Source organism: Sphaerodactylus townsendi, linkage group LG01 (genome assembly GCF_021028975.2).
Source record: "Sphaerodactylus townsendi isolate TG3544 linkage group LG01, MPM_Stown_v2.3, whole genome shotgun sequence".
Lineage (NCBI taxonomy): Eukaryota > Metazoa > Chordata > Lepidosauria > Squamata > Sphaerodactylidae > Sphaerodactylus > Sphaerodactylus townsendi.
This window is the reverse complement of record NC_059425.1, coordinates 8,592,473-8,599,211: the sequence shown is the minus strand read 5'-3', so window position 1 is coordinate 8,599,211 and position 6,739 is coordinate 8,592,473.

The window sequence follows — 6,739 nt, the reverse complement described above, 5'->3', positions numbered from 1 at the left end:
TCCCCTGGAGGGCTCAAGGCGGCTTACAATCATAATAAAACATATGAACCAGTAGAAAATACAATTACAAAATATAAATACTAAATACCAATATAAATATAAATGCTAAAACCAGATTTAAAAACAGCATCAGGAATAAGCATTTAGATTTCTGCCGCCAGACCCAAAGCACACGACACCACCCCTGACTACCTGTTCTCAAGGGGGGAATGCCCCCCCCCCCCAGTCTCACGGTACAGAGACAAGATCCAAAAACATGGTGGCCTTCTTTCGGGTCAAAACAACCTACGTTCCACGGAAGTGGCAGGACTACAACACTAGGCGCATACGCAGCCGATAAGGCAGTGCCCAAAGTCCAAAGCCAAAGTCCAAAGAGTGAGAAAATACACCCAGTCACAGTAATGAAGAGGGAATGAGAAGAGAAAAAATCCCATGTCCCTGGCAGGAAGAAGAAGAGGAGGAGGAGGAGGAGTTTGGATTTATACCCCTCCTTTCTCTCCTGTAAGGAAGCTCAAGGTGGCTTACAAGCTCCTTTCCCTCCCCCGCCCACAGCAAACACCCTGTGAGGTGGGTGGGGCTGAGAGAGCTCCGAGAAGCTGTGACTAGCCCAAGGTCTCCCAGCTGGAGTGTGTTGGAGTGCACAAGCTAATCTAGTTCCCCAGATAAGCCTCCACAGCTCACAAGGCAGAGTTGGAAATCAAACCCGGTTCTCCAGATTAGAGAGCACCTGCTCTTAATCACTATGCCACTGAGAGACATGGCAGGATCAAATCAGGCATGGGCCGATACTGCCCCCCCCCCCAAGATACACTAGGGACCCCGTCCAAGGGCCTGGGTGTAGGGCAGGATGCGACCTTCAGGGAGGCCGTGGTGGTGACTCCGATGGTCGCCGTGGCAACAGGCCACCCCAGGAGCCAGCCTCCTTCCGACCCAAGTTGGCGCAGAGGAGGGGGGTGACTTTGCGCCTCACCCCGCCAGTGCACCTGGGGTCATTTCACCCCCCTGTCCCTGTTGCAGATACGCCACTGCCCTCTAGTCCACCTTCCAGAGAAGCCATTTTTTATCCAGGGGTAATGTTCTGTATAGTCTGCAGGTCTGTTCTTATTCCAGGGGGGTTCCAGGCCCTGCCTGTAGGTTGGCAACTTGAAGCCCAAGCAAAGAGCACTCGGCGGCGGCGGGGGTCCGATGTGCACAGTAGAGAGAGTGGGCAGTGGGGAGGGGGCGTGAGCCGTCGTGCAGGAAGTTCTGGTGTAAAATCTCGCCTCCGCCGCAGATCAGCCACGGACCTTTCTTGGCAAGCTTTGGCCCACCACCTGCCACGGAGACGGGGGTCGGGTTGGGGGGAGAAAACGCCGCTTCTCTTTCCTTTCGGCGCAGTGGCGAGAATCACCAGCATCCAGTGCTCGGAACGGCTTTGAAGGCCTCAGTACCGTATCGTTTGTCAGGAGCGTTGGCACAGGTTCACGCCACCTTTGCGAGGGGGAACGTGGCAGTGGCGGGGAGCCCGTTCTCTCCCCCTCCCCTCTTGCTCTCGGGTGGGTGGGACTCCCAGGGAGCCGGGCTGGCGGATAAAAGACCTGCGGGAACTAATTGCCCACTTAAACCTAATTGTCCCATCAACAACTCTGTCTTTTCCCAGTGACAGAAAAATAAAAGCATTGCCGAGATATTGATTGCCTCAGAGAGGGAGAAAAATATTTCTGGCGTGGGCAAATGACAGTCTTGGTATCGCTGCGTACTTCTAAGTGCCCCTTTTGGTCGTTGGGAGAAACTGGGCAGTGGTTTCAAGGCCTGGGGGTGGGGGTAGGGATGGAAATGGGGGGCTTGTTCTGCCGACCCCCAGCCATGGGGGGGTCCCACCAAACCAAACATTAGATTCTGCAAGGCAGGGGTTCTATCCCGCCTTTTGCCCAAGGAGCTGGATGCGATTGTCCTTTCTTAAGAACATAAGAACTAGCCTGCTGGATCAGACCATAGGCCAGGGGTAGGGAACCTGCGGCTCTCCAGATGTTCAGGAACTACAATTCCCATCAGCCTCTGTCAGCATGGCCAATTGGCCATGCTGGTAGGGGCTGATGGGAATTGTAGTTCCTGAACATCTGGAGAGCCGCAGGTTCCCTACCCCTGATCTGGGGGATCCAAAGAGAAAGGAAGAAGACCCAGGGCAAGCGGAGAATATGTCCTCTGAGCTCCAGATGCACTGCTAGTCCTTATGGGCAACAGGGAGGCAAGTGGAGCTGCTGTCTGACTCGGGATCGGGCCACTGATGTGCATGAGAACTGTCAGTCACCTGCCAGCAGTTGATAGTGACTGATAGAGTTGGACTTAAGAACACAAGAAAGAGCCTGCTGGATCAGACCAGAGTTCCTCTAGTCCAGCACTCTGCTACTTGCAGTGACCCACCAGGTGCCTTTGGGAGCTCACATGCAGGAGGTGAAAGCAACGGCCTTCTGCGGCTGCTGCTGCTCCTGAGCACCCGGTCTGCTAAGGCATTTGCAAGGAGGATCAAGATTGGTAGCCATAGATCGACTTCTCCTCCATAAATCTGTCCAATCCCCTTTTAAAGCTATCCAGGTTAGTGCCCATCACCACCTTCTCCTCCTCCTCCTGTTGGCTGATGTGCCAGCTGATATTCCCCATGTATATTCCCGCCTAGAGCCCTTTGGGGAGAAGGCGGTCTACAAAATCTAATAAATAATAATAATAATTGTCAGAAGGACAGAGAGATCTTGGAATGAATACGCTTACTCGCATGCATCTCTGGGTAGCATCAAGGCACCTTGAAATTTAACGTGTTTATTTCCACAAGGAGCAGAGAGCAGATAGTATCCTATGACTTCTTCTCAGTAGAAAGAGAGGGCACAGACGGGCTTTCCCGTCTCCAACACAGACACAGTCACCTAGCACAGATTATTGTCAGAGGGTAGCCGGGTTGCTCTGCCGCAGAACAGCCAGATTCTCATCGCTCCACAGATGCAGATTTTTCTGCCCCTAAGCTTTTCTCCCCTGCTCCAGTCGAGCTGATTCCATTTGGCACGGCCTCTCTGCATCCTGACTCCTCTCTCTTCGACATCCCTCCCACAAAGATACAGAGACTCGGGGATCTGTATTTCTGCTTGTATCAGGCGGAACAGAGCTTTGACTCTCAAAAGGCCACATTTTCGTTCGTTGCGAAGATGTTCCTGGACTGGGGCAGGGCTACGTAACTGTTTCTACTGCCGTAAGAATGAGGGGATTCGATTTCTTCCTCGAAGGGCACAAATTGACAGCTTCTTCACTCCGTTCCCAGGCAGCGTCGCCCAGCTGCCTCCTCGACGCAATCCAGCATTCGGCGTAACGTGGCTGTTACTCCGCTGTATGCTCCCCCCCTTCGGCTCTGGCCACATTTGCTTAACTCAAGCTTATTAGGATTCCTAAACCCAGATGCAGGGGTGGCCAACCTATGGCGCTCCAGATGTTCATGGGCTACAATTCCCATCAGCCCCTGCCAGCATGGCCAATTGGCCAATTAGTCCTCGACAGCCACTGTGGCATCTCTGTATCAATTAGAGTAGGGGTGGCCAACCTATGGTGCTCCAGGTGTTCATGGGCTACAATTCCCATCAGCCCCTGCCAGCATGGCCAATACAGAACAAAAATAGTACAATAGTCACTGAGATCCTCTGAAGATGCCGGCCACAGATTTTCCAACCCTAAATTGGCCATGCTAGTGCTGCCCAGAGCACTTTGGAGAAAAAGTGGAATCAAAATGTTGTAGCTAGTACAGGGGTGTCCAACTCTGGTGCTTCAGATGTTCATATCCGCTGGCTTCTGAGTCAGCCGCCCCTGCCAGCACAGCCAATTGGCTATGCTGGCAGGGGCTTATGGGAATTCTAGTCCATGAACATCTGGAGAACATAGGTCACCCATGTTCTAGTGCCATGGTGGCGAACCTATGGTGCTCCATATGTTCATGGACCACAATCCCCATCAGCCCCTGCCAGCATGGCCAATTGGCTATGCTGGCAGGGGCTGATGGGAATTGTAGTCAGATTGTGTGTTCCTGCATGGCAGGGGGTTGGACTGGATGGCCCTTGGGGGTCTCTTCCAACTCTATGGTTCTATCCTCTCTCATTGCAGACCAAAGCTGGACGTCTCTCGGGTCTCCAAGAGGAACCTCTTTGTGTTGTTCCAAGAGCTGTGTGCCAAGATGGATCGCAAGGACCTGCAGAAACTGACGGTCTACTCCGAGGCCAAGGAGGCGGCCGACACGTACCAGAGTGCCAAGCGGGGCTTCTTCTGGGCGGTGCAGGAGATGGGATATGGGAGCTGGATCTGCAAACCCCAAGAGGAGAAGACCTTCTGTCTGGCCGAAGTCTAGCAAGCTGTCCAGGGGAGGGGGAGGGGGTTCATTTTTTTTTTCTGGCTGGGGGGGTGGGGGAAAGGGAATTTTTTAATTTTATTTTTTTTTTAAACGGAAGCAGGAATGTTACTTTAGGTTCTGGATCTTTCTGAGGCCTTCCTTCCAGTTAAAACTGCAGCACGTTTTAAACTCTATTTTGGGGGGTTCGGGGCGGGGTTCTTCCCTCACTCCCCTAAATTCCCCGCCTCCGCGAACATTGAGAAGGCGAGTGTGCTCGCAAGAGAGAGAGAGAGAGAGAGAAAGAGAGAGACATCCACCAGCATTCACACATGTTGTCTGTATCCCTTCCCCCTTCCCGTCCAGGGGCTGCCTTTCAATCCACCTCACCAGCTCTCAGCCTTCCCAGGTGGGGAAAAAAACCAAACTGTTCCTTCAAGCCGTGACTCGGTTCTCCACCGGTCGTTCTTTTCTTCCCGGCAGCAGCTGTCCCGCTCTCCCGGCAGCCTCCATCCCTGGAGCGCTCATCCTTTCTCAGTTGCGTTGGGCCCTGGCGCAGAACTTTTATCCGGCCCTTCACTAATTTCTCCCTGCAACATTCGGAGCCCCCCGGGCAGAGTCCCGTCCCACAGTCACACTCGCTGTTTTGCGCCCAGGCTAATTTCCACCCGGCCCCTGACATTTCGCCCAGCCGTCCTGCAGACTCCTTCCCCGCCGCTCAGCTCAAGCTGCTCCCCTTCTCTTCCCAGACTCCCCCTCCCCCCCGCGAGCTCCAGGTGTGCGCACAGCTGCCTCGCTTATTTTTAGCTAACTAACCAGGGCAGCTGCCTTTTCCTCGTTGCTTAATAGACGGCCGTGAAGTCGGACTTGTCAATCGAGCGCAACTCCCGCGTGTTCCCTCCTTTCACGCCTCTCTGCCCTCCTGTATTAGAAAGGATCCGGACAGCAAGGCGGTTATCCAGTTGTGTCGGAAGAGCCGCGTAGCCACAAGAGGGGGGAGATCTGGGGGGCATCAAGGCGGGTCAACGCACCGCCTTTGCAGCTAGCTTTCGGAATAAAGTTCGCCGCTCAGTCAGCCGAAACCTGGCTTTTCTCCTCCGGGGGTAAAAACTCTCCTTCCAGAGAATAAGCATCCTTGGCGCTGAAGAGCTCCTTCCTGCGCACTTGTAGGGCGAGGGGCTCTATGAACTGACTCCTTCCTCCTCCAAGATCATGCGGGAAGAGGGCTTTGGGAGGATCCCTTTGCCCTCTGGCGAGACAGCTAAAAAAGCATTGGGGTCCGGGGAAACCACTTAGACTGAACTCTCACAAACAAACAGAGGCCGAGTGCGTCTTCTTGGACTGCACCCCTGCGTATTGTGGGGAAAAGAGGCGCGTGCATGGTTGAACAGCCCCGTTTCCCTCGCGCGTGGCAAACACGGGGAAGACGGCTAGTCTTACCTCAATGACACGATCGGGTTTTTTTTTAATGTCTGCAGAATTTTGTGTTTAGCCACCAGAACTCCCACGCAGCCCAGAGTCCAAAAAGCTTTCGAAAACTAAAAGCAACGGGAGAGGGAAGGCTACTCCGCTTTAACACTTCACAGACGCACCGCCTGCCCACACGCCCCGAGGTCATTCCAGACAGCTGAAAGCCAGAAGCAGCTGCTCTCTGGCTCAGCTGCTCCCAGAACCGTTCCTGCTCCAAGCGGTTTCGAGAGTTCTGGCCTCCAGCGCTTAGCAAGCGAAGGAGATCCCGACCCCCGATCGGGGGGCTTCTTCGGGTGCGCCTGCTTTCCTTCCCATAGTGGGTCCGGGCGTTTGCCGCTATGGCTCAGCCGGCGAGATTCTCTTATGCAAAATGGTTTCCTACCAAAAGGCAGCCTCTTTCTCCTCCTGTTTCCTCCTCCTCTCTCCTTTCCGTAACGCCCTGCCCCCCCACCCCACCCCACCCCCCCATGGCTTCCCCCTCCTCCCCGTTCATCGCCCTCCCTGGTCCCAGAAGATTCTAGATCAGAAACAGATGTAAATTTGTTCATGGCGAATCCGCGCCCGCCGCTGCCACCACCATCGTAATTCAGGTCGTTTTTTGGGTTTTTTTGTTTTTGTATGTCTGCTTTTAAGTGTCCTTCTAGAATCCCCCATCATTTGACTATTTGATGTCATCACATTCCGCCTGAAATTAAAACAAAAAAACAATTTTCTGTACGGGTTTTGCCTCCGTGTGATTCTTTCGAGGCGTCTGTGGTGTGTTCATTCCCCTGGGGGGGAAAAACCCGCATAAAAGCAGTTTGGACGGGACGCCGCCAATCACAGGCACTTTCCCCTGGCCCACGGCGGCCGGTTCTGATACAAGAGGTTGGACTTTGCTAGCGATCCGACCTGCACTGTGTTAATCGGGATGACTTTCTGGGCAAGGTC